The sequence below is a fragment of the Dermacentor andersoni genome, chromosome 6 (assembly GCF_023375885.2).
Source record: "Dermacentor andersoni chromosome 6, qqDerAnde1_hic_scaffold, whole genome shotgun sequence".
Classification (NCBI taxonomy): Eukaryota; Metazoa; Arthropoda; class Arachnida; order Ixodida; family Ixodidae; genus Dermacentor; species Dermacentor andersoni.
Genome location: NC_092819.1, coordinates 107,819,950 through 107,839,382, shown reverse-complemented (window position 1 = coordinate 107,839,382; position 19,433 = coordinate 107,819,950). Strand labels below are relative to the sequence as shown.

The 19,433-nt window shown below is 47.4% G+C and overlaps 1 long non-coding RNA gene and 2 other non-coding genes across 3 annotated transcripts; all 3 read right to left on the bottom strand.

Annotated features, from left to right (window-relative positions):
• Positions 1-254: 254 nt before the first annotated feature.
• On the bottom strand, positions 255-326 carry TRNAT-UGU (transfer RNA threonine (anticodon UGU)). The gene has a single exon. It is a non-coding gene; the product is annotated as a tRNA-Thr (tRNA).
• A 6,483-nt stretch (positions 327-6,809) lies between these two features.
• LOC126523106 (U2 spliceosomal RNA) lies at positions 6,810-6,998 on the bottom strand. Its single transcript, XR_007597593.1, has one exon. It is a non-coding gene; the product is annotated as a U2 spliceosomal RNA (small nuclear RNA).
• Positions 6,999-17,648: 10,650 nt separating this feature from the next.
• Positions 17,649-18,526, bottom strand: LOC126526238 (uncharacterized). The gene is made up of 3 exons (XR_011894967.1): positions 18,279-18,526; positions 17,961-18,135; positions 17,649-17,817 (listed from the first exon to the last, which is right to left on the bottom strand). It is a non-coding gene; the product is annotated as an uncharacterized lncRNA (long non-coding RNA).
• Between the last annotated feature and the right edge of the window lie 907 nt (positions 18,527-19,433).

The window sequence follows — 19,433 nt, the reverse complement described above, 5'->3', positions numbered from 1 at the left end:
CCTCGGTGAGAACAACCCGTTAATGAACCCACATATGCTGCCTGACTGCACCAATGCTGCCGGATTCGAGACCCTCCAGACGTAATAAACGAGAAGAAAAGGGGGTAACCGTGGGGCCCGATATCTATTAGTCGTATCATAAAAAGCCAACAAACACTGACACCAAGGGCAAAATACGGGAAAAAACTTGTGCTTACTAAATGAGTTAAAGAAATTATAAATAAATGAAAATGAAAATGGATCAAAACATAACTTGCCGCAGGTGGGGAAAGATCCCACGTCTTCGCATTACACATGCGATGCTCTACCAATTGAGCTACCGCGGCGCCGTTTCCCCATCCACAATCTTGGGTATTTATGACTCTTACTAGAACCCTGGAAGTGTTAGCCAGCGCCACCACTCACAAACCTTGCCGGCGGATGTGGGACATCCTTTGTGCTGCAGGCGTCACGAGTACGTGGTCTTTTTGGGGTGAAGGCAACTGTTCAATAAACCCGCACATGTGCACGGAAGGCATCAATGTTGCCAGATTCGACACCCTCGTTATGTAATACACGGTTATTTTTAAGGCCAAGTAATTTTTCCTGTGGTGACTTTGGTGTCAGTGTTTGTTGGCTTCTTATGATAACGGAACATAGAGGTTTCTGTCGCATGCACTCCATGACGAAAATACCTTGGAACATTTATGCTGTTGTGCTACACTGCGTGTCTCTCATCGATGCCACGCGCGCTCCCACCTAACCCTTCCGAAGTGGTTGCTTTTGTTATTGACAATCTGCAAAGTTCCATGAAACTGCTGAAGAACTGATGGCTCAACGCTCCAGCAGAAGACGCGTGAGCGTTTCCGTTTGTTTGTTGTACTTACGTATGTGTAGGCCAGGCAGAGCCTAATTCCTTAATTTCAATTGTGATTTGATTTACGTATCGTATTCTTCAGTTGCAAATATCAATAGAGAATTTATATTCACCGTTGTTTTTTTGTGTCATTCGCGGATGTTTGAGTATTTGTTGCTTAGTTTGATAGGGCCACTTCTGGGCTTTAAATAGGTGGTAATCACTTTGCCGCGTGCCTTTGGACGGCAATAAGCGGAGGGTTATTTCGGTTGGCGATGTCATTCTGTAATATTGGGAAGTGTCTCCGATGCGCACAAATTACCCGTGATCAGCCTTTGCGTCCTGACTCTCGGGGGCAAAATTGAGTAATCTTCGGCAACCTTTGTCTTTACCAACCTGCCCGCATTACCGTCGATAATCGCTTATGAAATAATTCTGATTTGATTAACACTGTCACCCGCTAACTATAAAGGAAAGGTCCGTATCTCGAATTTTGTCTCGGATACGTGTCCCGTGTTGTTCGGAAACCTTTTTTGTTTCGTTGTATTTCGTTTAGCGTAGCCAGATCTCAGAAAGTTCTTTGTTCAGTGATTTTGGTTTGATGGTTAGAACAGCATTCCAAAGGTGCTTCCTTTGGCCAGAGTGGTATGGCGTTGTTCATTCTCGGTCGTTCCAGTCGACCTTCTCAGAGCCGAGCAGCAGGGAAGACCACCGGCGGAAAAAGCGGCAAAGCCTATCCCTCCAATCAACCAACGACGTCACTCAACTAGCGCATCCAATCCCAGCTGCGTCAGACAGCTCGACTTCTGGATCCATTTTCTGGCGGCGGAGGTGTTGCCGAGCAACACGGCGTGCGTATCAACGAAGCAGCGGGCGCTCCGCCCTTCCCTCTTGTTCTCCTGAAGTGGTTGCCCTTATCACTGACAGCCTGCAAAGTTCCGTGAAGCTGCCGACTCCTTCCTGTGGGTCGAATTGAGGAATCCAGTGGCGTGCTGCACCAAGATTGCTGCCGCGACAAAAGGGGAATGCAACGCGGGAGACGTCAGCACCCGCCCCGCCTCGTTCCGGCAGACGACAGATCGTCAAGGGGACATAAGGGCCCCTTACCAGGCCCTATAGCAAATTTTGCTTATACGCTGTTAGTTGTTGCATGACCTTTAGGGCGCTTTCTGTCGCAGAAGCTTTCCAAATCGGCTCATTAATTGCCGGGATAGAAACATTTAAACGCCGCGAACCCATGATTTGAGCAGGCGAGCTCCACTGCCAAGCAAGACGCTTCGCATTGGAGTTCACCCCGTCTAGCCTGCGCAAGCGAAATTCCTTCCCTGCGTTCTCCCATACCGGACTTCGAGGATCGCGCGACGCATACGTCACAGGCCCTGCCTTAATTTTTTTCTCCTCGCTTTTTTTTCGGCGCTGCGCACTTCCGCTCACGGCATCACGCGCGAGCTGTTGCCTCGTGCCGCGAAGAGCACGACTTTACGCTCTGTGCACTAGGACACATGACTAGCGTTATACTTCAGTGCTACACGAATACTGAAGCAGAATAAGCGGATCGCAGAGCGTGATCACGCGCTGGAACACAATAGAAAATGGCATAGTTTCGGCACCTGCGCCGGTGATCGCACGACCGTGGGAACAAGCAGACGAAACGGAAACCCGCCGTGGTTGCTCAGTGGCTATGGTGTTGGGCTGCTGAGCACGAGGTCGCGGGATCGAATCCCGGCCACGGCGGCCGCATTTCGATGGGGGCGAAATGCGAAAACACCCGTGTGCTTAGATTTAGGTGCATGTTAAAGAACCCCAGGTGGTCGAAATTTCCGGAGTCCTCCACTACGGCGTGCCTCATAATCAGGAAGTGGTTTTGGCACGTAAAACCCCATAATTTAATTAATTTTTTAACGAAACGGAAGTTCCATTTCTCTTGCTTCGGTGTGAAGTAAAACAAAAAAAACATGCGGACATTCCATTCCTATGTTCCGTTATTTCTCTAAACTTCAATTCGTCAATTCAAGCAACAGATCACACAAATAACAGATGTTGACTTGAATAATTATCGAGGTCGCGTGTCACACGAAGTTACAGTGCGGACACGAGCACGTAGGCGCAGGGACACGAACACGTCACCTTCCGCTTTGGAGCGCGATCGCCGTGAGGGAAAGGGAAAGCGGACTTCGGATTGCAATTTCAGACTTTCCGGCGGCGCATGGCGATGTAATTTTTTCTAAGCAGAATCATTAGCGCGCACTGTATGCTCTGTGCTTGTCAGCTAAAAATGACCAGACCTGGTCAGGGGTCCTATAACGCGGAACCGGCCCATTGTTAGAAATGCTGTTAGAAAACCGGTCTGGTGCGCTCTTCGGCACCGCTACCTGTACACTGTTACCTACTACATCTGCACATATTGTACTAAGCTTTTCGTCTACTCTTCGTATGCTCCCAGCGTTCGTCTCTCGTCCTCAACCCTGAGAGGCAATAATGCCCATCTGCTTAACTGTAAGAGTGAGCGAACTGCAAGAGTGAGTTCTGACACTCTTCGCCGCGATTACTGTGTCTTCGTGTTCGGTGTGCTTAGTGACGATTTATCACCGATGCCGCCTTCGCGCTTTCATAAATGCAGTTGTGATACGACTGCTTCGGGGCTCCTACGCAGGCAATGTTAGTGCAGCATGCCGTCAGTCTTCACCGCCACTGCCGTCCGAACTCATGGCCAACATACAATGTGAAGCCTGTAACACACGACGGGAGAAATGAAAACTACATATTATTGGTTATTTATTTAATGAACACAGTGAATGGGCAGTGGCAATACAGGGCCACGAAATACCTCCGGTAAAAGAATATAAATATCTTGGTATATGAATAAACGAAGGCAATAAATGTATTGAAACATAGGAAAAAGTTTAACAGTACAGGGAAGTGAAATGCAACTACAATGCCCACGGAGCGCGTTGGGGATAAAATAGGTACAAGGTGCTCCGGGAAGAGTATTTGGGTCTTATGGGGCTCAAGTGCTCCAGTAAAAAGTCGGAGTTGTTGATCTTCAAATCTAAGAAGCTAGGTTGTAGGTGGACGGATTGGGTACCGAAAGTTGAGCCTTGCAGTAGAATCCCTACTAGGGAAGGGTCGTTGATACCCAAAGTTGAAGCAATCAGGGTTGGGTTTTGTAGTTGAAGCCAATGGATCGGATATTAAAACCATTCAGCGTATTACCAAGAAGACGGAGAAAGCCATAAGACTTATAAGAAGGATCTCTAATAGGCATAGGGGTTTAGGAGAAGAAGGCTCGATGCGGTTAGTTCACGCATTTATTATGTGTCATTTCTCGTATGTGGCAGCTTCGCTAAATTGGAATAGGGGGGAGAAAGATAAATTGGGAGCTTTAATCAGAAAATCCGTAAGCGCTGCACTTGGTCTTCCCTGTGACTAAGTCAAAATATATGTTGTTACGACTGGATTTGCATAATACTTTAGATGAAACTGCCGAGGCTCAGCGTACGGAAGAGAGATGGCGGTTGCTAGGTGCACCAGCGAGTAGGTATATTTTAGAATCAATTGAAAAATCGGTGGGTGTGTCGCAGGATGGGGCGCCCATACACGAGTTGAACGTGAAGCATAGGGCCAATATCATGGTTCGTCCCTTTCAGCGGAATGTGCACCCCGTGCACAATGTAGGGAGGCGGGTCGCGACAGCTAGGGCTTTGTTGCGAGTGGCAAAGGATCAGGAAGAGGAGTCTGCGTTTGTTGACGCCGCATGGATTAATGGGGTAGATGCTTATCCGGTGGCGGTGGTAGAAGGCAAAGGGAGCGTTAGAAATGCCGCTTCCATTTATACCAGAGATACTGGGGTCGCCGAGCAGGTGGCTGTTGCTCTAGCACTAATTGATTCAGGAAGAGTTTGATGTTTAGGGACTCGCGATCTGCGATTTAAGCGTTCTCGAGGGGAATTGTTATGGAACCGGCTAACAGACTGCTGCAGGGTAGGGATATCACTTTGCATGCAGTGACTTGGTTCCCGGCGCACATGGGGTCAGTGGAGGGAGCCCCGGGTAACCTAACCGATGTGGCGCACTGGGGGGCACGAGGATTAGTGTGCCGTGTACTCCCCGAAGGGGCTGGATCTGCCGCTGCTGAGTTCAGGGACCAGCTGTTAACCTACAATGAGATCACCAAGCACTATTACTTAGGGCGCAGGGCCTTCCCCCTGCCACATTCTAAATTAAATAGGCCACACGCGGTTACATTAAGGCTTCTGCAGACGCGAACATACCCAAACCCGGTCGTCATGAACAAAATTAGTCCGGACTGCGAGATTTCAGTCTATTGAAGTAAGTGTGGGGGTTGGCTCGATTTAGAACATGTGCTTTTGTGCTGCTTTGCGTTGGCCGGTGATGGTTCTCAAGGAGAACAGTGGTGGCAGCGGAAGCTGAACAGTGAAGTGCTGGCGGACCAACTCAGGGCTGTCCAATAGGCCTGTGTGACGGTAGAGGGACTTTGGCCTCTCTGTCCCGACGTGGAAGCGGCCCGCATCAGTCCCAGACTGATCCCTCAGGACCTAAATAAAGTTCTTCATACCATACCATAACTTTATACATCCTATTCTCACTCCCCAATCCCCCAGGAAGACATCTTTCAGCGACTTCAACTAGACGTTGAATCACCTTGCAACATTTTACAGCGAAGGTGTATACCATTACGCCCCTATGCATCTGTCGTGTCCGTGGGCCAAGAAGGTTGCCCGATCCTGGAGGTAGCAAAATACCAGGTCGACCCACCTGCGGAGGTGAAGCAGGCTTCAAGCACTCCGTCAATAATAATAATAATAATAATAATAATAATAATAATAATAATAATAATATTTATTGTTGCCATCTTACAATAATCGTACATCAGAAGGCAGGCCCGTCAAAGCCAAGGAAGTGGCTTGCGTGACTTGGCCCATTATAATAATAATAATAATAATAATAATAAGTAATAATAATATTATTATTATTATTAATATTAATAAAGTGAAATAAATCAAGCCTTGCGTGTACTTCTCGTGTTTGTCCGTCAAGAACAAAAATGATGAGCGTGGGCCGATCCCAGGGATACCACAATGCCGGGCAGACCAGCGGCGGAGGTGAAGCAGGCTACACGCAGTCCGCCCCTAATAATAATAAAAATAAATAATAAGAAATGAAATAATTAAATCAAGATGAATTGTTCCAAGTGTATAGGTATACTGCAGTGGTTTTGTGAACAGCACATAAACTCACGAGCAGGAGGCATTGTCAATATACACAAAGGCAGAAGTGTACTTGTGTATACAACAAAACACCCTTGACTCACAAGATCACGATGTCACCGACCGTGAGGATGTCTGTACCGTACAAACCAAAGACGGAATTTTGATATCCACAGCGTGTGTATATCCAGGTACACCTAAGTGAGGTATCTTGCATGACCACGCACTTTGCATAGGTTATGCGTAATGACGCTACCCGTGTGCTCATCGTTGCAGGCTTCCATGGGAGCATCTGAAAATGAGACAAGAAAGGTTAACTCAATTTGAGCTGGGAGAGTGTGGTTTGAAGTGGCACACCAATCCAATTCAGTCAACTACTCAACAACGGTCGCGCATAGAGTTAACTTTAGCCAAGATTTTGTCTAAGGTTGTAACCTAACCAATCACTGTATATCACAGTAATTAAATTCAGCTTTATTCACCATCTGCCAAATGTTTCGAGCAGGGACAAAAAGCCTGAAAAGGCTTGACTGTTTCACAAAGCTATCGTCACTTGCATTACGAAATGATGACAATAAATACATGTGCCATTGTCTAACCCCACATGATGTGCTACAGCCTTGCTCATCATCTACCTTCACAAAGTGAAATGGCTCCTCAATGTTTTACAATGAAGCCGTATATGGCTAAGTTCTGGGGAAAAAAATGCTTGAGTCTGCCGAACCATGTAGATCAAGTGTTTCTCCCCATACGTGGGCCGATCCCGAAAATTGAGAAATATCGGGCCGACCCGTCGCGGAGGTGAATTAGGCTTTAAGCACTCCGCCAACTTGCAAAAATAATTTCAATATGTTACGTACAAATAAAACCCCTATCACATATTAAGCAGATAAGAACGCTTACTACACTTTGACCCGAGCCGGCCATGTCTACGCTCGCAAAGCCTTCTCTTTGTCAGCGTTCCAAGCGCTTGCGTATTCTCTTTCCTCTCCTTCCACTCTCCCGTGGTGGCGGTCCCATAAGCGTGCTGCCCGTCAGGACCGCGAGGCGGAAAGAAATGCGAATCGTCCATGTACCGAACCGATCCCGCAAACTTGGAACGCTTCACCATAGCAACGGCCAGGTTTCAGAGGGAGTTAGTAGGGAACCAATTTTGTATGACCTGTGTTTTGTGTGACCGCTTGTGGATTTGGAGTGATCTCACAACCATTACTTCACATCGGGACGTCGACAAACGCACGATCGCCTTAGCTACGGTGAAGCCGTGTGTGCCCTTGGAGTGCGGTGTGGTGCGTATCGGTTCTATGTGCCGGGATTCGTCAGTAAAAGGTATCGTGCCGCGTTTTGCAACAATGCATGGGTGTGTATAACCCCCGGAGCCTCATCACTTCCCGAATCTCAACATCGGGAAGGAGCGACGAGTGGCGCCTCGTCTTGCATTTGTGTGTCATAATGCTTGCCTGTCTCTCAAGCTCCGCAATAGGCAATAGAATGCAAATAACCCCTTCGCGTCCTTGTCGGTCGTCCTATCCAAAAACAACACCGTGATAGCCCTGAAGAAACAAGCTTCAATTCTGGTCTGGCAGTGGCTTCCATGTCCTCTTCTATCGACCTTTCCTTCATTCTATACGACACTTATTAGCGGCAACCTGCACATAAAGGCGATCTTCTGACCAGTGCCTATGCGTCGCAACTTTCACCAAGTGTAGACCAGTCCCAACACTTGCATGATTCCCTGTTCGCTTCCATTTCTTTAGATTCTCGCTTTTTCTCCGTCGGACATCTGTAATGAAGAAGCGCCAGTTAGTTCGGTGGTGTATGGTCAGAGCTTTGTGTGAGGCCCGGTCCCTGCTGCTCGCAGTGTTGGTCTACACCTCGTGTCTTTCCTTGGGATGTGAATAGACCCCAATAAAAACATAAAGTTTGTAAGCTGTTCTGCATCAATCCTTCGCAACGTGAATGGGGCTTGTTAGAGCGAACGGAAGAGCTAGGAATGCAAAAAGACTACGTGAACGTTTTACATGAGCTGGGAAAACGTCTTTGGTAAGAAATTTATCCGAGGCAATAACAAGGGAGTGTGCAGGGAGGCGCTGCCCATTTATCTCGAATATTATTTGATTTAAATAGGGTTGTGATTGAATACAATCATACAAGTCTGTATGTTACATTTTGATGCGTTTTGACCTTTTTTTAGGTTGCTACACACTCTTTCCGGGGCTTATGTTTGTATGCATCTGTCTTTGTATTGATGTATATTTGCATCTAACAGTTCTCACCCCTACCTGGGTCACTGTTTATTCCGTGGTCGAATCTGCACAGGCATGCGGCTGCTGCGCTGAGGCAACAGGGTCCAAAACCAACCATCAGACCAACTTGAGTCCCTGGGTATGTGGCTATGTGTACATACGTGCCACTCTTCAAAGTACCCCTTCCGCGCCAACATAGGTCAGTGTAACATGCAAAATGGGGAAGGTTCCTTTGTTCGAAGAAACTCCTCGAGGCCGACTTGGTGCATTGGATATGTGCCACTCGGTTCCTGCTTGTCTTTAATGAACCTCCTAGAGTCCACGTGGGTCACTTGCTGGGTATGTGCCAGTACGTGTATGTCACTCTTCAATGAACGACTTTGACGCCAGCTCGAGTAAATAGACAGGTCCCACGGCAAATGTGCCACTCAACAAGAACGAAAAAGACGCCTTCAGATTTCTCTGATGATGAGCGGAACAAAACCCACGCCAAAAGGGTTCCTCATGGATAGGCACCCGATGCATGCAGTGAATATGTACCGCTTTTCAAACAACGCTTTTTTTTACGCCGACGCCTTAGCGAAGTGCGCCGTCGATGCACCGCGTATTTGCCGCTGTTAAATGAACCTCTCTCCAACTTGAGTCTCTGAGCATGCGTCGTTGAGTGTGCGGCAAGTGAGAAAACCATTCTCAGCGTTCGCAGTCACCAGCGTGCCACACTTCATGTCCCGAAGGCCACGCGTAGAGTTGAAAGCAGTGCCACTAGATGGCGAATGTTAAGACATCTGCCCTGCGGTCAATTCGGGCACCACTGGCCTCCTTGAAGCCCTTGGGTTCAGCGAGAGCAGGGGAAAAGTAAACATCTCCGCAATAGAGATTAGTAAGAGGCGACTGGAAGATTGGTGGAAGAAATGAAGGGAAGCGAGGAAAAACGTAGACGTACAAAAACAAAGTTCGCAATAGGGGGTCAGAAAATGCGGTTGTGGGAGTTCGTAGTGGTTTTTTTCTCTTTCTTAACCTAGGTAGGACATCACGCAGTATAATAGCTGGAGCTTGGTGGCGCCACCCCCCACCCTGTTCCAAATGGGGCGCTCATAACATCCATCCAACCATCCATCCAAGCGCGCAAGAGCAGCCCTGTAGCTGCATGATGCGTTTCTCAGCATTTGCACGCAGAGGCGCACCATGCGTTTCAGAGGCCAGCGGACAGGCTTCCTGTCGGTGGCGGCGCTGCTAGATAGCCTCAAGTGTTCTTAAAGGGAACGCGCAGTCCCGCAGCAACGCATGCCCCATACATCTTTCGACGGTGGGTGGTGTCGCCGTATTGATTCATTGCTAACCCATTAGAGCGGTCAAATATGGTGAGATATGTTCTGCCCCAATTTTCTTATTCATGCCAAGTAGAGCATTACGCGCAAACGTGTTGCGTCTGTATATATATATATATATATATATATAAAGTTTAAAGAATATTTAAATTTCACTGATACAATCTCTATTATTAGAGAAACAAAAGTGGTTTAGATATGTATTTATAAGTGCATCTCCTGTGTTGTGTACACAACTCTGTACTCTACAGTTATATATGGTTTCAAATTTCGCATATATCAAGGACCTTCAAACCTCTCAAGTATCTTATGTTTATTTATTTCAAATATATGGCTTTATGGAAACGTATGTGTACAGCTGTTTGGCCAAAAGCTAAATGGTGACTTTTTCGAGGCATATCAAAGGTTATAATATTTGAAGTTATTTGCTTCGGTCAATCTTGGTCATCATCATCATCATCACCCTGGTTATGCCCACTGCAGGGCAAAGGCCTCTCCCATACTTCTCCAACTACCCCGGTCGTGCACTAATTGTGGCCATGTTGTCCCTGCAAACTTCTCAATCTCGTCCGCCCACCTAACTTTCTGCCGCCCTCTGCTACGCTTCCCTTCCATTAGAATCCATTCCGTAACTCTTAATGACCATCGGTTATCTTCCCTCCTCATTACGTGTCCTGCCCATGCCCATTTCTTTTTCTTGATTTCAACTAAGATATCATTAACTCGCTTTTGTTCCCTCACCCAATCTGCTCTTTTCTTATCCCTTAACGTTACACCTATCATTCTTCTTTCCATAGCTCGTTGCGTCGTCCTCAACTTAAGTAGAACCCTTTTCGCAAGCCTCCAGGTTTCTGCCCCGTACGTGAGTACTGGTAAGACACAGCTGTTATAAACTTTTCTATTGAGGGATAATGGCAACCTGCTGTTCATTATCTGAGAATGCCTGCCAAACGCACCCCAGCCCATTCTTATTCTTCTGATTATTTCCGTCTCCTGATCCGGATGCGCCGTCACTACCTGCCCTAAGTAGATGTATTCCCTTACCACTTCCAGTGCCTCACTACCTATTGTAAACTGCTGTTCTCTTCCGAGACTGTTAAACATTACTTTCGATTTCTGCAGATTAATTTTTAGACCCACCCTTCGGCTTTGCCTCTCCAGGTCAGTGAGCATGCATTGCAGTTGGTTCCCTTAGTTACTAAGCAAGGCAATATCATCAGCGAATCGCAAGTTACTAAGGTATTGTCCATTAACTTTTATCCCCAATTCTTCCCAATCCAGGTCTCTGAATACCTCCTGTAAACATGCTGTGAATAGCATTGGAGCGATCGTATCTCCCTGCCTGACGCCTTTCTTTATTGGGATTTTGTTGCTTTCTTTATGGAGGACTACGGTGGCTGTGGAGCCGCTATAGATATCTTTCAGTATTTTTACATACGGCTCGTCTACACCCTGATTCCGCAATGCCTCCATGACTGCTGAGGTTTCGACTGAATCAAACGCTTTCTCGTAATCAATGAAAGCTATATATAAAGGTTGGTTATATCCCGCACATTTTTCTATCACCTGATTGATAGTGTGAATATGGTCTATTGTTGAGTAGCCTTTACGGAATCCTGCCTGGTCCTTTGGTTGACGGAAGTCTAATGTGTTCCTGATTCTATTTGCAATTACCTTAGTAAATACTTTGTAGGCAACGGACAGTAAACTTATCGGTCTATAATTTTTCAAGTCTTTGGCGTCCCCTTTCTTATGGATTAGGATTATGTTAGCATTTTTCCAAGATTCGGGTACGCTCGAAGTCATGAGGCATTGCGTATACAAGGTGGCCAGTTTCTCTAGAACAATCTGCCCACCATCCTTCAACAAATCTGCTGTTACCTGATCCTCCCCAGCTGCCTTCCCCCTTTGCATACTTCCCAAGGCTTTCTTTACTTCTTCCGGCGTTACCTGTGGTATTTCTAATTCCTGTAGACTATTCTCGCTCCCATTATCGTCGTGGGTGCCACTCGTACTGTATAAATCTCTATAGAACTCCTCAGCCACTTGAACTATCTCATCAATATTAGTAATGATATTGCCGGCTTTGTCTCTTAACGCATACATCTGATTCTTGCCAATTCCTAGTTTCTTCTTCACTGCTTTTAGGCTTCCTCCGTTCCTAAGAGCATGTTCAATTCTCTCCATATTATACTTCCTTATGTCAGCTGTCTTACGCTTGTTGATTAACTTCGAAAGTTCTGCCAGTTCTTTTCTAGCTGTAGGGTTCGAGGCTTTCATACATTGACGTTTCTTGATCAGATCTTTCGTCTCCTGCGATAGCTTACTGGTATCCTGTCTAACGGAGTTACCACCGACTTCTATTGCACATTCCTTAATGATGCCCACAAGATTGTCGTTCATTGCTTCAACACTAAGGTCCCCTTCCTGAGTTAAAGCCGAATACCTGTTCTGTAGCTTGATCTGGAATTCCTCTATTTTCCCCCTTACCGCTAACTCATTGATCGACTTCTTATATACCAGCTGCTTCCGTTCCCTCCTCAGGTCTAGGCTAATTCGAGTTCTTACCATCCTATGGTCACTGCAGCGCACCTTGCTTAGCACGTGCATATCTCGTATGATGCCAGGGTTAGCGCAGAGTATGAAGTCTATTTCATTTCAAGTCTCGCCGTTCGGGCTCCTCCACGTCCACTTTCGGCTACCTCGCTTGCGGAAGAAGGTATTCATTATCCGCACATTATTATGTTCCGCAAACTCTACTAATAACTCTCCCCTGCTATTCCTAGTGCCTATGCCATATTCCCCCACTGCCTTGTCTCCAGCCTGCTTCTTGCCTACCTTGGCATTGAAGTCGCCCATCAGTATACTGTGTTTTGTTTTGACTTTACCCAACGCCAATTCCACGTCTCCAGCCTGCTTCTTGAGACAAGGCAGTGCGTCTTGGTGCGTCATGTTTATTCGTGTTTTTTGTTCCTGTGTAATCACCAAGTAGATGTCATGTGACCGGTCCGATAAGCCTCGAGAGGTTGTGGAAAACAGCCATATATTCTCTTTCATAGTTCAGCCGGACAACGTACCAGTATCTTCCTGCCCAACGTGCTGGCAGTTGTGCATTTCAGATACACTTATGTGTAAAGTAACCTTTCAATGTTTGAAAAAATTCACGCTTCTGTAATTCAACACGCAAGCAGCCTGTGATGAGGCACTTGCTGTGACAATGGCTTCTTGCATATTGTGCTCGATGAGTCGTTTCGAAAGCTCCCGGCTGCGGTTATTCAACTATGAGGCGAGAAAGTTTTACAGCCGCTGTCACAGACAAAATTACGTAGTGCGACCTACGAGATTTAAGCGAAAGTTTTGTTCCTCTGTACATTTGCAGTGCTGCTTTGTTATGCATTTGGCGACTGTGATTCCTCTAAGCTGCTAAATAAAAACCGATGTGTAGTGGTTGTTGCAGCATTGTTGTTGGGCGTCACCCCACCGATGCTTTTGACGTTGTTGTCCATCCACTCCTTGATCCTTCGCACATCCTCCAGAGTGCGCATCCGTATGCTTGAGGCTCAATTCCATCAATCTATCTGTACATTTCTTTTGTGCCATCGACGATATTTCCATGAGCATGGCGACAAACAATTACGTGCCAACACACCGATGTATTGTCAAGAGCAGTGCCATCCTCGTCCACACAGTATTGTTTTTTCTGGTTTCTGAGGTACACGCACAGAGGCTACATCTCTCAGATTCTGTTCACTGGAAAACGTTGCACGAATTGCTTAATCCTAGCAGTTCCGTGATAGCGCAGAGGTTTGCGCGTCTGGCTATCAAGTACACATTGCTGTTATACATGGCTTCAAATCCTATTGATGCCGCTTACGGACAAACTGTTCTTTGTCACGTGGTGATGCTCAAGCTGAGGATGACGAGACGGCCTGATGGCGACAGGATAACCTCTTTGACAGCAACGGTTGTCGTCATGGTAACGGAATTGACGAACAGAGGCAGCTTTGAACAGTTAGCTGCTGTCGCGGCAACATTTGAAACGCAGTAAAAGCTGCAGAATAATTTCGAACACCTGGAATTCCGAAAAGTGAATGCAGTACTAAATAGACTAGTGTTTCGCATTTGTCACCAATTGGAACGTAGTCGTCGTGTCCATTGCCGTAACACTCCATTGTCCCCAGACAATCACTGCAGGTCGCAGCGATGCCGCGACATGACCGACCTGACGGGCCAACTGTGCGGCATAGGGGCGGGAACAAACAGCGCGTGGACAGGACGAAATGGGACGACAGACTAGGCGCTGAGCTAAGAACGACTGTTGTATTGCGTGGAATGCAATGCAATACATCTTGGCGCGGAAAACAAACGAAAATACAGCATACTGTTTTTGTTTTTTTTTTGTATACCGCGTTAATATACTTGCATTTAGGTTAGCTCCACCATGAAGGTTGTCATTCAAGGACATATCTAGAGATCACGATAATGAAGCGTCAAATAGGATTTGTATTGTTGTGGTTAACCTGCCTTCGCGGATAACTGCTTGGTGTGGCACGTAGCACTTTAAATTTCGGTAGCCTTCTTCACACGTTCTTTCTGCAACTCCGGACTCTAATGTATAGCTTTGTTGTACCTTGCTCTAATATCTGGGTTTTCTGGTACTTGACGCGAAACTTGTATTAGTCTATTGACTGCCCCGTCTGTGTTGTATGGTAAACTGACAATATCTTTCCAAGGAAGCCTCACTTTGTGTAGCTCTCCACCTTGATCTATATCGATTTCGCATGTCGTGACTGGGTTACCTATGTTCCACGCCAATTACTGTTGCGGTGAAACTCCGAAGTTATTCAGTTACCAGCACCTATTCGCGGCGTCTCTTACTTCTTCATTTGTTCTTGGAGCGTGTAGAGCCATGATAGTGTTTTCACTTCGTATATGTGTGTTTATACCACATGCTTCATCTACAATCCAAGCCGTCACGCTCTCTTTAAAGTATGAACAAAGTAATGAACTTGCCTTCGTATTAGTTTTCCTGCCTTCTTTATCACCGACAATATTTATTCCCACCCTTCTCATGTATTACTTCGTCGTCTTCCACGGCTGAGAGTTCCTTGGTCTACATATTAGGTTCATCTCTATACCTTCTATAACAAAAGCTTCAACATTTGATTTTTTTAAATTTCTGCCATGTACATAGACATTTCTTTTTTTTTTCGCTAAACGCTCCAATTGTTATTCGTTCTTTGCGGGCATATTTTCTTGCAATCTTCTTCGCCATACATTCACGGATAAATGATTCTGGCGTCCAGTGTAAATTAAATCTCCAATCAATAGCCGTGTGTAGCAAAACGCACGCAGATATTGACGTCGCGAGTGAGTACCCAGACGTTTCAGCATCTCTCTTGTTTAAGTCTGTCTTCTCGGTGTCACATCTGTCAACCGTATTCTTAAACTCATCGATTGCAGTTCTACAGATTGATGCGGCGCATCTACCTTGACTGGGCTTCACGTATTTTTGGTTTGTGATTCCACGGTGTACACTTAAAATTAACACTGTCTTTCATCTCGCAGTTTCTGCTTTGTTTCGTCGTAAGTTATTGATCAACTACAATCCTTGGCGAAATGGTTGAGCTGATTGCATAGACAAAAGCAATTGCAAATCTAATTTCGAAAATGTTTGAAAAATTTGATCTGCCTTGTTTTTCCTCTTGCGTGAATGATACTCGACACTTTACCTGCTCATACAAAAATTCTATAACCAATTTTCTACATTTGTCTCTATTGACAACGTCACTTCGCTCTCCTGTCATCTCTTTAACATTACCAAGCGTGACAACATTATTTCTTCATGAAAGTGGCACTCCATGAGGAATTGTTTCTATGTAGAGTCAACCACAATATTTTACGAAACACGAGATCGGAGAAAAATCTGAATATCTGCTCAGCCTCACAACGTAGCCCATTATTCGCATTTACAGCCTCTATTATTATATGTGAACATTGTAATGTTCGGTTTCACTGACTACTGTTGCAGGCTGTGCGGAAATGGAACGTTTTCTGAGATTTCATGGCCCGTGAACTATTGTGGTTGACTGTAAGCCTTTTAAATATAAGCAGTGACACAAACCTGAGTGACACGAATTGCGGCCGACGAACTTACAACTACGTGAGGGCTTTGTTCACAGATCGTACAACCACAATAGGACTCGGAAGTGTGAGGTCACAATCAATAGACACACCTAATAGAGGGACGCCACAGCGAGCAGTACTGTCGCCGACACTTTTGAACGTAGCCGTGATGAAACTCCCAGCTCAACTCGAAAAAATACATAAGATCAGACATGCCTTGTATTCCAGACGACATCACGTTATCACGGTCGGAGGGTCCATAGAACAGCAAGAGGCATTGCAGGAGGCAGTGGACGTCGTAGAAAGACATGCGGAAACACGCAGACTGCAATGCGCGCCGGAGAAGTCGGGGCCCCTCATAATCGCGAAGCGTTCATGAGGACGATCAACAGCCCAGGCACCAACCATCCACCTGCGAATAGGTCCTAGAGAAATCACCGCAGGGGACAGACTTCGTATCCCCGGCTTACATTTGCAAAAATACGGGGGCAGAGGAAACGCCATACAGACGTTCCAATACACGACCACGCAGGTCTTGCGCGTGATGCAACAAATTACCAGCAGGAAGAGGGGACTCAAGGAACAGGACCCGATCCAACTAGTGCAGGCTCTGGCTGTGAGCAGCATTGCGTACTCGGCACCTTATTGAAATTTCAGCAATATGGAAGCGGAGGTGCTCCGCCGGCTGGTACGCAAGGTGTACAGGCAAGCGCTCGGACTCACACCCGGAACGGCTACTTTTCGCCTCGAGGAGAGGGAGGTGTACAACAACGCCCGGGAAATGATAGAGGCCCACCTGGTAAAGCAGAAGGAAAAAATACACCGCACAACAGCGGGACATTGTGTCTTGAAACGTCTTGGATATTCTATACGAAAAACCAGTTTACTGGCAAAAATCCCAACACGAATACAGGAAACTATGCACGTCTCACCAGTACTCAGAAACATACACCCGACCTTCCACATCGGACGGCGACATGCCCGAGCACAGGCGCTCGCGAGGAAGTATGAGAACCACCCCAATGTCTTATACGTAGACGCGGCCAGCACAGCACGATGCACTGCATTTGTCACCAGCGTAGTCGACAATCACGGGACCAAAATAAATGCTTCGACGGTTTTCAGATCCAGAGCTGCAGAGGCAGAGGAACTAGCTATAGCGTTAGACATCACGACGAGACCGCAATGGGAGGGCGTCATAGTTCTGACGGACTCCCAGACGGCATTCAGAAATTGTTCCAAGGCCAAGATTTCAAGGGCCGCACATCGCATTCTGATTGGGGCGCACCAGCTCCCGCCATACATACAAGTCGTGTGGACTCCAGGGTATGAGTTCTTAGGTGGCAATCAGTAGACACACGCCTGCGCAGAACGCATGCACACCGGGAGCCACGAGAGGGCCGTGCCGATCAGTTCCACCCCGAGCCCATACCATTAGCCTACACGCACATCCTATAACACTATCGCTTTTCACACCCGCCGTGGTTGCTCAGTGGCTATGGTGTTGGGTTGCTGAGCACGAGGTCGCGGGATGGAATCCCGGCTACGGCGGCCGCATTTCAATGGGGGCGAAATGCGAAAACGCCCGTGTGCTTAGATTTAGGTGCACGTTAAAGAACCCCAGGTGGTCGAAATTTCCGGAGACCTCCACTACGACGTGCCTCATAATCAGAAAGTAGTTTTGGCACGTAAAACCCCACAATTTTTTATCGCTTTTCACGAAGAACACTAACGCCGCCCCATAATACTCTGACGAGAGAAGCAGCCGTAATATGGCGAAAACTCCCAGCACATATCCTCACTTGAGTTGCTACCATGCCCTACACCCTGTGAGGTGGGCTCGGTGACTGCACCACAACGCAGCCACCTAATCCGCTTACCTTTGCGATGCAGACGACCGTCCTCGCATTTACCAGCCTGCTGCTGCCGTCCCTGGCAGGCCTGTCTACGGGGGCGTCATCGTTGTGCGCACTGCCGTACACTGGAGATGACCCTGGCTCCTGCCATCCACCGCCCGGCGGGTGCTCGTCCCTACTGGATGTGCCGCCAGAGGAGCTACACACACCGGAAATCACAGTACCATGGATGGCCACATCGACATCAGCAACAATGCCAACATGTATAAAAGAGCTTCACCCGCTGACGCCGCTTCGTGGGCTCGGTGACTGCACCACAACGCAGCCACCTAATCCGCTTACCTTTGCGATGCAGACGACCGTCCTCGCATTTACCAGCCTGCTGCTGCCGTCCCTGGCAGGCCTGTCTACGGGGGCGTCATCGGTGTGCGCACTGCCGTACACTGGAGATGACCCTGGCTCCTGCCATCCACCGCCCGGCGGGTGCTCGTCCCTACTGGATGTGCCGCCAGAGGAGCTACACACACCGGAAATCACAGTACCATGGATGGCCACATCGACATCAGCAACAATGCCAACATGTATAAAAGAACTTCACCCGCTGACGCCGCTTCGTGGGCTCGGTGACTGCACCACAACGCAGCCACCTAATCCGCTTACCTTTGCGATGCAGACGACCGTCCTCGCATTTACCAGCCTGCTGCTGCCGTCCCTGGCAGGCCTGTCTACGGGGGCGTCATCGGTGTGCGCACTGCCGTACACTGGAGATGACCCTGGCTCCTGCCATCCACCGCCCGGCGGGTGCTCGTCCCTACTGGATGTGCCGCCAGAGGAGCTACACACACCGGAAATCACAGTACCATGGATGGCCACATCGACATCAGCAACAATGCCAACATGTATAAAAGAACTTCACCCGCTGACGCCGCTTCGTGGGCTCGGTGACTGCACCACAACGCAGCCACCTAATCCGCTTACCTTTGCGATGCAGGTCAGTACATCGTATGCCCTCTTCGCTAAAAAATCCGGTAATTATATTTTGGTGCAGTTTCCGAGCCCGCACTGCTGTGTTGCCATTGCCGTTGAGTGTGCTCACGTAATTCATTCCTTGCTCATGCTATCAGGTGACGTTGAGACTAACCCTGGTCCTGAGGGCAACGCTGCTGTACTCGCTGAACTACAGAAGCTAAACGCGGGACAGACCCTGTTGATTACGGAAATACAGGGCCTCAAAACACAGCTGAACACAACAGACCAAACCACAGCAAGCCTAGACAAACGAATGGCCGATCTCGAAACGCATTACCAAACACTTCTTCACCTCAGAAACGATTTTGAAATAATGCAGTCAACCACAATCGACCAAGCTAAAAAGATTAAAGAACTAAAAACACGCCTGGATGACGCGGAAAACCAATCACGTCGGAATAACCTTATCTTCTATGGCATCCCCGACCCTGCTAGCGCTGAAACGTGGGCTGAGTCAGAAAAACTAGTCATTGATGTTTGCCGCAAAAATCTTGATATAACCTTGGAACCTAACGACATTGAAAGAGCGCATCGCCTCGGAAATCATTCAGCCGACCGAATTCGTCCCGTAATCGTAAAATTCCTATCTCATAAAACCAAAGACGCACTGTTATCAAATGGCGGTAAATTGAAAAACACAAACTACAGTATTGAAGAGGACTTCTCCTGCACCGTTCGACACGCGCGTAAACAGTTACTAGTGTTTGCCAAAGCCAATTCTAACAAGTACTCCTTGCGCTTCAAAACCCTGCACATCGGCTCAAAACGCTATGTATTTGACGCATC